General features: G+C 43.0%; 1 protein-coding gene across 5 annotated transcripts in view; it reads left to right on the top strand.

Moving 5' to 3' along the window:
• add3a (adducin 3 (gamma) a) overlaps positions 1-17420 on the top strand; it is a 76830-nt gene that overhangs the window by 20868 nt on the left and 38542 nt on the right. Inside the window, exon 1 of one of the 5 annotated variants that reach the window (XM_077523559.1) lies at positions 12186-12607. The exons of the other annotated variants lie outside the window; for them this stretch is intronic. The gene's annotated coding sequence lies outside the window, so the exon portion shown is untranslated. Of the gene's footprint in view, positions 1-12185; positions 12608-17420 lie in introns of those variants that run through there. 5 annotated transcript variants of the gene reach the window in all.

Below are 17420 nucleotides of genomic sequence, written 5' to 3'. Positions count from 1 at the left end.
AGTCTTAGGCTGATAGGTATCCCAATTTTTACAAATCTAGCTGAATCATAAAACACAAAACATTTGCAAAAGCTTCATAAAAATGTCTAGAGGGCGCTATTGAACCATTTATTGCAAATTGAATAAGAAATCTCTAAAATATTCATGCTGATGACAAGCCTGATGTGTGTGTAAAGTTTCATGAGTTTTTGCACATGTTTAGACCAAAACAAAAAAGCAGCATTTTACTTGGCAAACAATGCATCGCCATGACAACGGCGTGCGACAAAATAAATAACTTTCGATAACTTTGCATCTTAAACATCTTAAGATGAAGCACACCAAGTTTAAAGACAGTCGGATACATTTTGAAGGAGGAGTTCGTTAAAATATGACCCCTAAAAAAGGACACAAAAAATGGCTACAAATCCCAACGTAAATCAAAATGGTGGACTTCCTGATTGGTTTAGCATATGGCTCCAAGAGACTTTTTTGTACATCCTGAGCTCTTATGTTTGCCTGCAAATTATCATAGCTTTAGGTGAAACGTACAACCGGGAATGCTTTGTCTGTTTAATCAAAACGCAAAATATGGTGTGCAATTCCAATGCATTGCTATGGCAACAGCGTGTGACAAAATAAAAAACTTTCGATTACTTTGCATCTTAAACATCTTAAGATGAAACATACCAAGTTTGAAGACAGTCGGATAAATTCTGTAGGAGGGGTTCGTTAAAATATGACCCCTGAAAAAGGCCACAAAAAATGGCAACAAATCCCATCATAAATCAAAATGGCTGTTAGGTTTAGCATATGGTTCAAAAAGAGTTTTTTGTACCTCGAGGGCTGTTACATATGTCTTCAAATTTTGGTCACTCTAGGTGAAACGTACAGCCGGAAATGCTTCATTAAGTAAAAATTTTGAAATGCAAAATTTGATGCCCTGCCTCTGGCGGACTTCCTGTTAGGTTTAGCATATGGCACCAACAGGCTTTTTTGTAGATCATAGTCTGTTACATATGTGTACCAATTTTCGTAGCTCTAGATTAAACGTATAACCGGCAATACTTCAGATGAAACATGCCAAAGAATGAAGACAATCTGATAAGTTTTGTAGAAAATATGAGGCCTATAAAAGGCCCCCAAAAAATGGCTACAAATAGCAAAGTAAATCAAAATGCCGGACTTCCTGTTTGGCTTAGCATATGGTTCTAAAAGACTTTTTTGTACATCGTGGGCTCTTATGTATGCCTCCAAATTATCATAGCGCTAGGTGAAAGGTACAACCGGGAATGCTTCGTTAAAGAGGAGTTTTTTAGCTCAAAAAGTGATGCCCGGCCCTTGCGGGACTTCCTGTTGGATTTAGCACAAAGCAGCAAGAGACTTTTTTGTACATCGTGGGCTGTTACATATGTCTACAAATTTTCGTAGCTCTAGCTGCTTCGTACAACTGAGAATTCTTCATTAAGAAGAATTTTTTGCCTTTGCAAACAAGTGCATGCCACGACAACAGCGTGCAGCGAAATAAAAAGCTTTCAATAACTTTTCATCTTCAACATTTTAAGATGAATTACACCAAGTTTGAAGATGATCGGATAAACTCTGTAAGAGGAGTTCGTTAAAATAGGACCCCTATGAAATGGCCAAAAAAATGGGAACACGTTCCAAAGTAAATCAAAATGGTGGACTTTCTGTTAGGTTTAGCATATGGTTCAAAAAGAGTTTTTTGTACCTTGAGGGCTGTTACATATGTCTTTAAATTTTGGTAACTCTAGGTGAAACGTACAGCCGGGAGTGCTTCATTAAGTAAGAATTTTGAAACTCAAAATTTGATGCCCCGCCTCTGGCGGACTTCCTGTTGGGTTTAGCATATGGCACCAACAGACTTTTTTGTAGGTCATAGTCTGTTACATATGTGTACCAATTTTCGTAGCTCTAGGTTAAACATACAACCGGCAATACTACGTTTAGTAAGAGTTTTGAAACTCTAAATTTGATGCCCCACCGCCGTCATATAGTATGTCGAAAACTTTAGATTTTTTACCATGGTGTTGTCCCAGGTCTTGAGATGGTACATCCCAAGTTTGAAGTCAATTGGATTAACCGTGTAGGAGAAGCAGGCAAAAGTATGACCCCTGTAAATGTGCAAAAATTGGCCAAAATTGGACATTTAAATACTCATATCTCACTTCCTGTCTATTTTAGGGTACACACATCAAAGAGGTTTTTGTTCATCTGGATGTGCTACAGGTGCCACACAATTTTCATAGCCGTCGGACAATCGTAGCGGGCCAGGGATCTGTTTAACCTATGTAGGTGGCGCTATGGAGCCATTTTTCTGTTATCACCTATGGCGACTTTAAAATATCAAATTTTTCGCCAGGCCTGACGTGTGTGTAAAGTTTGGTGAGTTTTCGTTCACGTTTAGTGTCTCAAAAATGTGATTGTTTGCGGAAAAGAATAATAACAAATAAAAAGAAGAAGAATAACTAGAGCTGCGAGCAGCTATAAAGGGCCCTCGCAACCCGGGCCACGTTGGGGTATTTGCACGTCGGGGTACTGGCATGTTGGGGTACTGTCAAATAGGAAACCATCTAAATTGTAAACGTTTTTGCCATGCTTTGTGTTTTTAAAGTTTCATGGAAAGGCCAAAAACGATGCACAATTAACAAAATAAAATCAAAATGGATTGGCACATGGCTATATAGAATACTTTTTGAATATATTCGGCATGCCTGCCAATATTCACACATCTAGCTGAATCATATAATCGGAAAGACTTCATAAAAATGTCTAGAGGGCGCTATTGAGCCATTTATTACAAACAGTGTTGCCACAGTTACCTTGAAAAAGTAACTTAGTTACTTTACTGATTACTTGGTTTTAAAAGTAACTAAATTGCGTTACTGATTACTTGATTTTAAAAGTAACTAAGTTAGATTAAAAGTTACTTTTTTAGTTACTTTCAGCAGCTGCCGATAACACCATCTCAACATAAAAATAATGCAGTAGAAACGGAGTTCCAAATACTTTATTGAAAGTGCATTTTTAACATGAAAATAAAGGTTTTTTTTATGAAAAACAAAATAGGCAGTCTCTCTTGACTTCTTGTAACGTAAATACTTTTTATAAAACAAAAAATAAAAATCTATCCAGGTTGAAAATGAAAATCCCCTAAATTCCTCTATTGTTTGTTTGTTCCGCTATTCCAGTGTGTACACATGTATCAGTTTAAATATTTATTAGTAGTTATTGACAGTTATAATTGTTTTTTGGTTTGTTTGTTTTTTCTCTTCAAAATAAGGATCAGGAAAACAAAAGGTTGATAATTTAATGTTAAATATAAATATTTAACCTTTAGACAGACACCAACACAATTAAACAGAATATTTGCACATTGTGAAGTATTTCAGAAACATAAATTTAAGACATGAAATAAACCTACCGTCCAGCCAAAAGAAATATGAAGCCACCTTATGGAACAATAAATCTATCAAACACATTTTAACCACTTAATATATGCAAAAATATTTCCAAAAGTTCATTTCCCTTTTTAATCAACAATTTTTGTATTTAACAATTGTTTTTTCTTTTGTCATCACTTTCATTTTTGGTTAATGTATGACATCTTTTTTTGTTTTTTTAATCTGAGACACGATGATGACCACAGAATCACTACTGTTTATATTTTGTTTTTTGGGCTGTCGTAATCGCGGGCACGTCTCAGTTCTCCTATCTGCTGCTCATGCTAGTTGTAGACATTGACAGGGAGCCACAAACTGAGAAATGAGATACTTGCAGTGTGCTTTTATAGCTGGTGTGTTGGCTGTGGGACATACCTGTGTCGTTTGAATCCATGCATTGGATCGTCACGGGAGTTATTCTTTTTGGCTTGCGCGCAGTACCAACGCCGGCCCGGGACATACAAGTGCACCGAGAGGACTCGATAGCCATGGGAAATACCGAGATGTACGGCACCGGCTTCTGCTAACTGTCTACATTTGTATGTTGTCACTCGTTGCGCGCGCGCGCGCCGTGTCGCGAGCACGGAAACACGGAAGTAGCTTGAATGGTGATGCTACTGAAATGTAAACAAAACAAGTAGAGCACGGCGCAGAACTCTTGCTATTGTTATGAAAACCATAAAGCCTCACTCGCAACCGATACGGTCGTTTAGCTCCCCTTGACGAACGATGGTTCGGTCGAATCGTTTTTTTGTTCCACCCCTACTGAAAATGTAACTTGTCTGACGTCACTCCCCCTGGCGAGAGGGCGGAGACGACCTCATCCCATAATGCTTCACGGACCAGTTGAGGATGGAAATAAATTATTTTTTTTTACCACTTTTATGGTCCATAATGCACACTTTTTTTGTTGTGTTGTGTGCCTGTTGGTTAATAAAACTAGTAGTAAAAGTATCATCACTTTTGTTTTGAATGTGCAAACCATTCATGACCAGACCATGGCTGAATTCAGTGTGGTGATCAATGACTTCTGCCTCATCTTCGTAGTTAGCAGTAGTTGTTTGTGACTGTTACAACAGTGAGATAGTTTGCCTTCTTCATGAAAATGTGGAGTAACGCATTGATTCTCTGGACAGTAACTTTAATCAGACTACTTTGTAGAATAAAGTAACGCGTTAGACTATTAGTTACTTTAGAAAGCAACTTTTTTGAGTAACGCGTTACTAAGTAACGCGTTACCGGCAACACTGATTACAAATTGCACAACAAATCTCTAAATTAAATATTCATGTTCCAGACAGGTCTGGTGTGTGTGCAAAGTTTTGTGAGTTTTCACCCATATTTAGACTCTCAAAAAAGCATTTTTCTTCACAAACAATGCATGGCTACAGCAAAGGCGTGTGACAAAATAAAAAAATTCAATAACTTTTCATCTTAAATATCTTAAGATGAAACACGCCAAAGAATGAAGACGATCTGATAAGTTCTGTTGAAAATATGACCCCTATAAAAGGCCCCAAAAAATGGCTACAAATACCAAAGTAAATCAAAATGGCAGACTTCCTTTTTGATTCAGCATATGGCTTTAGAAACCTTTTTGTAAGTCTTAGGCTGATAGGTATCCCAATTTTTACAAATCTAGCTGAATCATAAAACACAAAACATTTGCAAAAGCTTCATAAAAATGTCTAGAGGGCGCTATTGAACCATTTATTGCAAATTGAATAAGAAATCTCTAAAATATTCATGCTGATGACAAGCCTGATGTGTGTGTAAAGTTTCATGAGTTTTTGCACATGTTTAGACCAAAAAAAAAAAGTAGCATTTTACTTGGCAAACAATGCATCGCCATGACAACGGCGTGCGACAAAATAAATAACTTTCGATAACTTTGCATCTTAAACATCTTAAGATGAAGCACACCAAGTTTAATAAAGACAGTCGGATAAATTTTGTAGGAGGAGTTCGTGAAAATATGACCCCTAAAAAAGGCCACAAAAAATGGCTACAAATCCCAACGTAAATCAAAATGGTGGACTTCCTGATTGGTTTAGCATATGGCTCCAAGAGACTTTTTTGTACATCCTGAGCTCTTATGTTTGCCTGCAAATTATCATAGCTTTAGGTGAAACGTACAACCGGGAATGCTTTGTCTGTTTAATCAAAACGCAAAATATGGTGTGCAATTCCCATGCATTGCTATGGCAACAGCGTGTGACAAAATAAAAAACTTTCGATTACTTTGCATCTTAAACATCTTAAGATGAAACATACCAAGTTTGAAGACAGTCGGATAAATTTTGTAGGAGGGGTTCGTTAAAATATGACCCCTGAAAAAGGCCACAAAAAATGGCAACAAATCCCATCATAAATCAAAATGGCGGACTTCCTGTTTGGTTTAGCACATGGTTCCAAGAGACTTTTTTGTACATCGTGGGCTCTTATGTATGCCTGCAAATTATCATAGCGCTAGGTGAAACGTACAACCGGGAATGCTTCGTTAAAGAGGTTTGAAGAAGTTTGAAGATGATCTGATAAACTCTGTAGGAGGAGTTTGTTAAAATATGACCCCTATGAAATGGCCAAAAAAAATGGCAACACATTCCAAAGTAAATCAAAATGGAGGACGTCCTGTTAGGTTTAGCATATGGTTCAAAAAGAGTTTTTTGTACCTCGAGGGCTGTTATATACCTCTACAAATTTTGGTAACTCTATGTGAAACGTACAGCCGGGTATGCTTTGTTAAAGAGGAGTTTTTTTTAGCTCAAAATGTGATGCCCGGCCCCTGGGGGACTTCCTGTTGGGTTTAGCACAGGGCACCAAGAGACTTTTTTGTACATCTTGGGCTGTTACATATGTCTACAAATTTTCGTAGCTCTAGCTGCTTCGTACAACTGGCAATGCTTCTTTAAGGATATTTTTTTTCCTTTGCAAACAGTGCATGCCATGACAACAGCGTGCGACGAAATACAAAGCTTTCAATAACTTTTCATCTTCAACATCTTAAGATGAATCACACCAAGTTTGAAGATGATCGGATAAACACTGTAGGAGGAGTTCGTTCAAATAAGACCCCAATGAAATGGCCAAAAAAAATGGCAACACGTTCCAAAATAAATCAAAATGGTGGACTTCCTGTTAGGTTTAGCATATGGTTCAAAAAGAGTTTTTTGTAGGTCATAGTCTGTTACATATGTGTACCAATTTTCGTAGCTCTAGATTAAACGTACAACCGGCAATGCCTCGTGAAGTAAGAATTTTTAAACTCTAAATTTGATGTGCCGCCGCCATCATATAGTATATCAAAAACTTTTCATTTTCCACAATGATGTTGTCCCAGGTGTTGAGATGGTACATCCCAAGTTTGAAGTCAATCGGGTTAACCGTGTAGGAGAAGCGGGCAAAAGCATGACCCCTGTAAATGTGCAAAAATTGGCAAAAATTGGACATTTAAATACTCATACCTCACTTTCTGTCTATTTTAGGGTACACACTTCAAAGAGGTTTTTGTTCATTGGGATGTGCTACAGGTGCCACACAATTTTCATAGCCGTCGGACAATCGTAGCGGGACAGGGATCCGTTTAACCTATGTAGGGGGCGCTAAGGAGCCATTTTTCTGTTATCATGTATGGCGACTTTAAAATATCAAATTTTTCGCCAGGCCTGATGTGCGTGTAAAGTTTGGTGAGTTTTCGTTCACGTTTAGTGTCTCAAAAATGCGATTGTTTGCGGAGAAGAAAAAGAAGAATAATAAGAAGAATTCCTACAAAAACAATAGGGCCTCGCAGCGGCACCGCCGCCGCCGCTGCTCGGGCCCTAATAAGAATTCCTTCAGAAACAATAGGGACCTCGCAGCGGTCGCTGCTCGGGCCCTAATAAGAATTCCTTCAGGAACAATAGGGACCTCGCAGCGGTCGCTGCTCGGGCCCTAAAAACATCAGCGACACTTTAAGAGCAGAATAGTGAAGTCTATGTAAAAGGCTCAACATCCTGTGAAAGTCTCTTTAAAGCAGATGTTGATGTCAACAGGAGCTTTGAAGGAAGTCAAATAACTCACACAAGAGCTAATTCAGCACTCAACTCTTCATTGTGTTGCGTATCCATGGAGCTGCAATGATCGTTCAGCTATTCACTCGGTGCCTGACCGTAAAGTTAGCGGCTGTGCGGCTTGGTGTTTTACGGTCCGTACAGGTTGGTCTTTCTTCATCTACTTCTTGTTGGTCTTCATCAGATTTTCCAATTAGTGTTTGTGTGTCGCTTATAGTAACAAATCTGGTTCATCTCTTTCCCCGCCACATTTTTACCACATTTGCCTTTGTCTTTTAACAAGAGCTGTCATATTGATCAATTTCTTGGAACTGAAGGAATAATTCGGACCAGTGCCAGCACACATACTGTACTTGAAAGAATGCACACACATTCATCAGGTTTGAGGCATTGCAGGCCAATTTCATGGCAGTGTGGTGGCTTTGAGCTGCAGAAATAAAAGGAGGTGCCGTCCTCCTTTCGTTCCTTTGATTCAAGTATGGAGCAGTTTGTTGTCCTCTCATGTCAAAGCCTTTTCCAAAGCGTCCTCAACATGGATGTAATTAACTTTGAAAATGTCACATCTGTTTTGAGCATATATGGTGACATTAAATGTATATACAGTATATATACGAGCCATCTCGTAATTATAGCATGCATTACTTCATTTTGGATCTGGCACTTAAAAGGAGCACATGGCAGCAAATGTGTTGCATCTTTAGTCTTGCATAGTTCCTAAATGAGCAAATGCAGTTTATGCAGTTGTGTTATTACTGCTCAGCAATCTGTTAGTTGAGTCCAACTTGACTTAGATTAACATATCTGATGAGACGATGACCAGGCGGAGACTTCCTGTCGTCACCTCCGCATCTCATTAAATCACAATCAATGGAGGAAATGAAGCAATAACAATGACCTCTTTGCAGAGCCTAACACACGCGTTGCTTCATCGTTTGTGCTCTGCTGTCACAATATGAGCCACAAGGCCAAGGTGTACCCCACCCCTCACGAAATGCTTGAGTGCACCCTTCTTGCTCTGCTCTGCAGCCCAGACTGTAACATTGTTCACCGTCCCCGGAAGTGAACGTTACTACGTAGTATCATTGGATTAAACATGATCATCCAACTAAATGCCTCTTTAGCCCTCAAAATGGATTAGTGGTGATCCACGGTAGTAGAAAGGCTAAGAACAGGATAAATGACTACAGTGACAGCTCTTTCAGTATGTGGGTGTACACGTAGTGCGTATTTGGATATCCACACCAGGTGATGTCATAAATGGGTCGTTTGAAACCTCCAGGCTTAAAGTTATCAGGGCTACAACCCACATGGCTCCTCCCTTTGCCATATGAGTCATAAAGGTTGATAAGAGAGGGCAAAGCAAACCTGCTGGTATTCCTCTGTTTACAAATGGAACGCTGACATTTGTTTTGCATATTTTGCAATTCCTGTGTAGGTGAAAATGTACTCTGTGAAGAAATAAACCAGCAGTTTTGTTTTTTGTTCAGAAGGATAATTTCTGCCATTTTCCCACGCACCCTCCACGCCAGTATTCCTTTTTTTCCTTTGCGAGTAATAGCATCTGTGCCAGTCATGTTTTTACATTCCTGTCAATGGATACCAACGTGCATTTAACCTTGCTCCTCCTCTGGTGGCCTTTGTTTTTGTCCACATCTTATCAGAGGGGTCACGGAGGGGTTGACTGACTTCACCACAGTATGGGATTACTTAGAAGTGCAGGGGTGGACAGAATGATTCATTAACTAAAGTTTTCTAAAAGTTTGCAGAGAGGAGGAAGCATTATGCTGCCTGCATTTAGTTTGACGTCATCTGTGATTTAGTGTAAGTCGACATGAAGCAGCGATTTTGATCGCCTCCGGTCTGTGATTAGTTATATCTGGAGGAGACAGACTGACAGTTATCTGTGAGTCATGACTGTCACCGCCACCCTCCTGATGTAGTTGTCCCGGTGTTCTCTGCTTATGTACATCAGTCAAATGGGAGCAATGTGGGACCTTTGAAGCTGAAGAACAAACTGACTGGCAGATTCCCAAAGATTGGGGATTGTCAACTAGTTATTAAAAACACTATAGGCTCTTAAGTAAAAAAAGACATGATATTGTTTTTTTGTCGAAGCTATACAGTGTCATGAACAGCCTGCCAGATGTTTAAAATAAAGCTCTCCACCCGACCAGCATTTCATCAAAACAAGAAAAGTAGCTTACAATAAGCGAAAAGAAGGTTCATTGGTTGCATACTGATAGTGTGTAAATTCACAGGAAAGTTTGAAAATTGTCCCGCCTAATGATGTCATCATTACTGATGAGCTAGAAAATGTTTCCCATCTGTTCAGTAATTTCAGGACTAGCATAATGTAATGTTTGACTAGTTGAAATATGGCTAGAGCAGGTCCACTCCTGCACATCATTTTTTTTCCCATCTGTTGAATGTGCTGCTTGGCCCGAATGCAAGTGGACTGTAATGAAAGCTGTAAATAAATGAATCCATTTACACATTTATCTTTACTATTTATCTTCAGTGCAGTAAAAAAAAAAAAAAAAAAAAAGTAATTTGTAGTTCCTTGGTTCACATACTGCCATTCCACAAAGTGAAACTTGTTAAATTGTTTTTGTGTATATCTTATTTTTGAAAAGACACCCTTTCCACAATACATTTTTATGGACCCACAACTTGTTATTTCCACATTACACCCTCCATCAAGAGTATCATGCTGTTTTAGCACAGCCAAGACTGCTACATACGAGTTCAAACAGGCTTCAGATGTGGCTATAAAGCCTGCTGTTTTTATTTTAAGTAAAAGTTACGACTCAAAACAGTGGAAATGAGCGAGATGAAATGGCTGGCCATTGTCCATAAGCAGTAGGTGCTATAAAACACAGACAGACAGACAGACAGACAAACAGATGAGAGAGAGAGAGAGAGAGAGAGAGAGAGAGAGAGAGAGAGAGAGAGAGAGAGAGAGAGAGAGAGAGAGAGAGAGAGAGAGAGAGAGAGAGAGAGAGAGAGAGAGAGAGAGAGAGAGAGAGAGAACATAGACATATGGGCGAGTTGGCCCTGTTTTCAGTTAGTTTTTGCTATTATTTTTCATTTCATTTAAATACTCAACAGTTCCATCAGATTATATGCATACAATTACAGTATAATACTGTAATTTGTGTAAAAATAACAAATAAGAGATCAACACGTACAAAAAAAAAACAAAAGAAAAAAAAAAGCAGATCAAAATATGTTGGAAAAGGAGTTGGAGGAATATGAACTAAACTATTCCTACCCATGTACAAATTCATAGACTTTATTGTGTAGATGAACGTACATTATACTATACATATGACACTTTGTGTATTTTTACATGCAGTTATTTTTCACCCACTACTTGAGAAAGTTAAAGTGAGTTATAGTTTCACCCTAAAATATACACTATCAATTCCAACCTGTCAATCAACGCCCCCCCTATTTCAACATGTAATATGATACATACTACATACATGTTAGTTTTTTGTTCAACATCTTGCTTAACATGAGTTGGAACAGCTGGTTTGAGAGATTAGTATGCTGGGTCATATTTTTCAGACCTATTTTATTACAAATACATTTGACATTCTCATAGATGGAGCTGGATTATTGGCAATGTTTCACCCTGGCAGGTTTACGGCATTCAGAGCAGGTGAACCGATACTGAGGATACTTACTTTTCAAGATATCTAAACAGATCCTCATTGACAATTTAACAGCCATTAGTTGTGTAATTATCATCAAACAAATCTCTTCCTTAAAACTTTGGCATGAGAACCTGTTTCTCATGCTCAGTGAAATGAAAATTGAAATGTGTACATATGTATTGCGCCAAGATAAAACATGTGGTAAGCCATGACAACATGAAAATATACATGTGACCCAAGGAGTATTCTCATAATTAAATACCGAGCCAGTTAAATACATCTGACATAAATAATGTATTAAACTGCACATCAATTATTCATTGTCATATTTAATTATTGAATGGCTTTTTTTGATTCTTTAACGCTGCAGCCCACCCGCAACCGATGAGGATAAGCAGTAGAGAAAATGGATGGCTGGATACATAAGTACAAATTAACTATGGTTATCAGGTGTGCTGTTTCTAGTACTTTTCCCTTGTTGTGTGGCTAAATATGGTAACTAATATACAGTGGAACCTCAATTTAACAACTGAATGGGGAAAAGTGTCGTCCGTTAGAGATGAAATTAAAGTAAAATAATAGTAGTAAAATTACCAACACATTTGTTATACCCCACCCCAGGGGCCATTTGAGTTTAATGTACTATAATGCGTCTTCAGTAAACAAACAACTGTACAAACCAGTCAAATGCAGCAGGTTGCGTGGTCTGCGGCCAGACGGCGTAATAATCCGCGACCTCTAAGTATAGTTGCCCGGAGACGGTTGTGGGCTCTGTGAGGTTGTGTGAACGACAGATGTAAAGAGAGCGAGGATTGTGGAATGTGGAAGAGTGTCTAGGTTTTGAATTGATCAAAGAAACTGAGAGAAGGGGGGGCAAAAAAAAGAGCAGAGAGGGTGAACGAGAGAGGAGGAGGAGGCAAGGGTGGAGCAGGAAGGATGATTATTGTGTGAGCTTGCTTCTGATTGGTGGACATGTTTGTGTGCGCTTGTGCGTGTGTGTGAGAGCCACTGGGTGGGGGATTAAGCCTGCATCACGTGGTCGCTTTAGCTTCTTTTACACACATACCCATTTGCAGTGTGCACACACACATAAACTGATCCTCTCACATATAGAGTCACAGCTGTTGATACTTCTCTCTCTGGTGAACGGCGAAAGAAGCCCTGCAGGAATCTGAAGCGTTTTGCTCGATCGTGACTCCACCAGAGAGCAGCATGGAGGATCTAGATTGAAAAGTGCACTGATTTGTTTTTACGATCGCTTCCTGGTCTTCCTTTGGTTCATATCCTGCGATTTCGCTCTCACTTTCTCTCTTGCTCTTCTTCCTGTGGGAGTTTCTGCCAGATTTCAGACAGCAAGTCAGAGAGGACAAAAAGAGCCATGTGCTTTTCTTTTTGTTTTGCCACCTACCACCACTGCCGCTTCTCTCCCATTCACTGACCAAGGAGGATGTCAAAGGTTGGTTGGGCTTGTATATTTACACCTGCTTTGGCTTTCCCAGTACGCTGTCCTAAAACTGTCTGCTCGAGTTTATCTGACCCAGCTACATTGTAGGTCAGTGAAGCTTGAAGGTGTCTTGTGTTTTGTTGCACCGCAGCTGCGACTCCCAGTCATTCCATCCCTGTGACTGATTTTGAATTGAAGGGGAATTCCACGCTAGTACGGTTTCTTGGGCGCACAGTGCTGCACTATAAACACACATAGTGCTAACTGCAGTGAGTGTGAGCGCCAGAGGAGATTAGCGCTACTTATTATCTCATGAGTGGAGTCTTTATGTGAAAGGCGACGCGGACGAGCTACCTTGGGCTCACATTATTTCCTGAAATGCAAATAAATGACTCAGAAAGGCGCGCTTATTGCACACGGAAACCCCTTACCCAAATTGAAAAACAGACCCGCATGCCGTGCGTGGCTTTCAGCTGCTCAGGTTTTGGCTCACACGCTGTCCTCCAGTTTCACTGCTAGCTCTGTCAAACCGGTATGCTTAATCGTGGAAACACGCCCCCTCCTGCGTCTGTGTGTGTAAGTCTATGTGTGGATATAATTAGCTAGCATAGAGATTCTTTCCTGGTATTGTTACTGTTGGGTTTGTAACGTAACCCACAAGGCTGTCTATATTTAGAGGTGGCAGCCAGCAGATACACAAGCGGTCACACTTTGGTGTGTCCCCCAAGCATGAAAGGGGTATGTAGGTGGGTGTTTGTCGGTGACCCACCCAAGTCACGACTGGAATGACACTCAGAAGAGCAACGGCCTCCACCAAGGCAGCGACAGTCCTATTTTAACTCAGCGTCAAATTTAAAACCACCTATTGCTGATGTTATATTTTTATTTAATTTTGTTGTATTAACATCCTGTGAGGACTCCACATCTGGGCCCAAAAAAATAAAAAATCTTTCAACCACACTTCCAGATCTGCAGTAAAATGTAACGGTTTCTTCTGTGGCCAGTGTCTTGCCCAGCCACAAATGTTTGTGCAAGTCAGCTGGTGTTCAAGTAGTTAGTGATGTGATGCAATTCTCTCAAGTAACAACTAACCAACACTTTCCAAAATGTGATGAATTGTTCCATCGGGGAAGGTTTCCAAGATTTCACAATATGTGCTCCTTTACCTAACCCTATTGACGGTTAGCAAATGCAGGTGCTAGCATGTTCTGTTTGCAGCTGGTGTTCTAAACGTCCATTATGATGACTGGCTGGAATGAAATGAACGAGTTGTACTCTAATTGCAGATTTTGAACTGTAATTTGAGGGTATTTTTACATCCCAGTCAGGTGAACAGTGTAGGATTTAAAACAGTTTGTACAGTAAGAAGCGCATGTGTTTTAAGGGGCCAAAAGTAATGGGACAAATAAATCATAAATCAAACGAACTCTTTACATGGCTGTAAAACATTTGCAGTCAATTCTATCCTGAAGTCTGGAATTTACTGACATCACGGGATATTGGATTTCGTCCTTGGTGATGCTCTGCCTAACCTTGCTCTTGCCAGATGAATTCTCGCGGTATTTGTGAGTTCACAAACTCCGGAAAATACATCTTGGACCGCTCCCGCATATAACCGCCGTTCCCGAACCACTGGTGGTTCAGACCAATTACAGAGCGACATTGTGTTTGGGGGCAGGATATGCTGCTGGACGAAACCAGGAAGACGGCGCAGACGCCAGAGCTAACAAAAAAAACCTAACATGGACTAATGGACGCTGCAATTAATTCTGTTCTCGCAGAATTACTTACCATTTCCTTGTCGAATGTTGAACAGCGAGAGACGCTTCATGCATTTCTAGCTGGTAAGATCTTCGTGCTTTTCACCCCTTTGACAAGAACGAACACAAACTTTTCATCCGTGGCCGTGATTGGTTAAAACAAACGTGTAGAATGTCGCATTGTCCAATCAGCTCGAATTATTGTACAGAATGTCCCGCCTTTTACCGACGAAATTACTGTGGAGGGGTACCAGAGGTACCTCCGTGAGCCGGCACCTTAACGGGGTGGAGGGGTTTGCGTGTCCCAATGATCCTAGGAGATATGTTGTCTGGGGATTTATGCCCCTGGGTCACCCATGGCAAACAGGTCCTAGGTGAGGGGCCAGACTAAGCACGGCTCAGAAGACCCCTGATGATGACGACTAAAAATGGATCACGTTTTCCCTTGCCCGGACGCGGGTCACCGGGGCCCCCCTCTGGAGCCAGGCCTGGAGGCGGGGCTCGCTGGCGAGCGCCTGGTGGCCGGGCCTGCACCCATGGGGCTCGGCCGGACACAGCCCGAAGAGGCAACGTGGGTCCCACTTGCCACGGGCTCACCACCGGTGGGAGGGGCCAAAGGCGTCGGGTGCAGTGCAGGCTGGGTGGCAGCCAAGGGAGGAGACCTTGGCGGACCGATCCCCGGCTACAGAAGCTGGCTCTTGGGACATGGAATGTCACCTCTCTGGCAGGGAAGGAGCCCGAGCTGGTGTGCGAGGCCGAGAAGTTCCGACTAGACATAGTCGGACTCGCCTCCACACACAGCTTGGGCTCTGGTACCAGTCCTCTTGAGAGGGGTTGGACTCTCTTCCACTCTGGAGTTGCCCACGGTGTGAGGCGCAGAGCAGGTGTGGGCAAACTTATTGCCCCCCGGCTCGGCGCCTGTACGTTGGGGTTTACCCCGGTGGACGAGAGGGTAGCCTCCCTCCGCCTTCGGGTGGGGGGACGGGTCCTGACTGTTGTTTGTGCATATGCACCAAACAGCAGCTCAGAGTACCCACCCTTTTTGGAGTCCTTGGAGGGTGTGCTGGAGAGCGCTCCCTCTGGGGACTCCCTCGTCCTGCTGGGGGACTTCAACGCTCACGTGGGGAATGACAGTGAGACCTGGAGGGGCGTGATTGGGAGGAACGGCCCCCCTGATCGGAACCCGAGCGGTGTTCTGTTATTGGACTTCTGTGCTCGTCACGGTTTGTCCATAACGAACACCATGTTCAAGCATAAGGGTGTCCATATGTGCACTTGGCACCAGGACACCCTAGGCCGCAGTTCGATGATCGACTTTGTAGTCGTGTCATCGGATTTGCGGCCGCATGTTTTGGACACTCGGGTGAAGAGAGGGGCGGAGCTGTCAACTGATCACCACCTGGTGGTGTGTTGGCTCCGATGGTGGGGGAAGATGCCGGTCCGACCTGGCAGACCCAAACGTATTGTGAGGGTTTGCTGGGAACGTCTGGCGGAATCCCCTGTCAGAAAGAGTTTCAATGCCCACCTCCGGCAGAGCTTTTCCCTTGTCTCGGGGGAGGCGGGGGACATTGAGTCCAAATGGGCCATGTTCCGCGCCTCCATTGTTGAGGCGGCCGATCGGAGCTGTGGCCGTAAGGTGGTCGGTGCCTGTCGCGGCGGCAATCTTCAAACCCGCTGGTGGACACCAGCGGTAAGGGATGCCGTCAAGCTGAAGAAGGAGTCCTATCGGGCCTTTTTGGCCTGTCGGACTCCGGAGGCAGCTGACAGGTACCGGATGGCCAAGCGGAACGCGGCTTCGGCGGTTGCTGAGGCAAAAACTCGGACATGGGAGGAGTTCGGTGAGGCCATGGAAAACGACTTCCGGACGGCTTCGAGGAAATTCTGGTCCACCATCCGGCGTCTCAGGAGAGGAAAGCAGTGCACCATTAACACTGTGTATAGTGGCGATGGGGTGCTGCTGACCTCGACTCGGGACGTCGTGAAGCGGTGGGGGGAATACTTCGAAGACCTCCTCAATTCCACCAACACTTCTCCTTTTGAGGAAGCAGAGTCTGGGGACTCTGGGGTGGGCTCTCCTATCTCTGGGGTCGAAGTCACTGAGGTGGTTGGAAAGCTCCTCGGTGGCAGGGCCCCGGGGGTGGATGAGATCCGCCCGGAGTTCCTAAAGACTCTGGATGTTGTGGGGCTGTCGTGGTTGACACGTCTCTACAACATCGCGTGGACATCGGGGACAGTGCCTCTGGATTGGCAGACCGGGGTGGTGGTCCCCCTTTTTAAGAAGGGGGACCGGAGGGTGTGTTCCAACTACAGAGGGATCACACTCCTCAGCCTCCCTGGTATGGTCTATTCAGGGGTGCTGGAGAGGAGGGTCCGTCGGGAGGTCGAATCTCGGATTCAGGAGGAGCAGTGTGGTTTTCGTCCTGGCCGTGGAACAGTGGACCAGCTCTACACCCTCCACAGGATCCTCGAGGGTGCGTGGGAGTTCGCTCAACCAGTCCACATGTGTTTTGTGGATTTGGAGAAGGCGTTCGACCGTGTCCCTCGGGGAGTTCTGTGGGGGGTGCTTCGGGAGTACGGGGTGCCGGGCCCCTTGATACGGGCTGTTCGGTCCCTGTACGACCGTTGCCAGAGTTTGGTCCGCATTGCCGGCAGTAAGTCGGATTCGTTTCCGGTGAGGGTTGGACTCCGCCAAGGTTGCCCTTTGTCACCGATTCTGTTCATAACTTTTATGGACAGAATTTCTAGGCGCAGCCGAGGCGTGGAGGGGTTCCGGTTTGGTGGCCTCAGCATTGCATCTCTGCTCTTTGCAGATGATGTGGTGCTGTTGGCTTCATCAAGCCGGGGCCTCCAGCTCTCACTGGAGCGGTTCGCAGCCGAGTGTGAAGCGGCTGGGATGAGGATCAGCACCTCCAAATCCGAGACCATGGTTCTCAGTCGGAAAAGGGTGGAGTGTCGTCTTCAGGTCGGGGATGAGATCCTGCCCCAAGTGGAGGAGTTCAAGTATCTTGGGGTCTTGTTCACGAGTGAGGGTAGGATGGAGCGGGAGATCGACAGGCGGATCGGTG

This window comes from Festucalex cinctus, chromosome 6 (genome assembly GCF_051991245.1).
Source record: "Festucalex cinctus isolate MCC-2025b chromosome 6, RoL_Fcin_1.0, whole genome shotgun sequence".
In the NCBI taxonomy this organism is placed as follows: domain Eukaryota; kingdom Metazoa; phylum Chordata; class Actinopteri; order Syngnathiformes; family Syngnathidae; genus Festucalex; species Festucalex cinctus.
The sequence above is the reverse complement of the archived record's forward strand: the minus strand, read 5'-3'. Positions and strand labels throughout refer to the sequence as shown.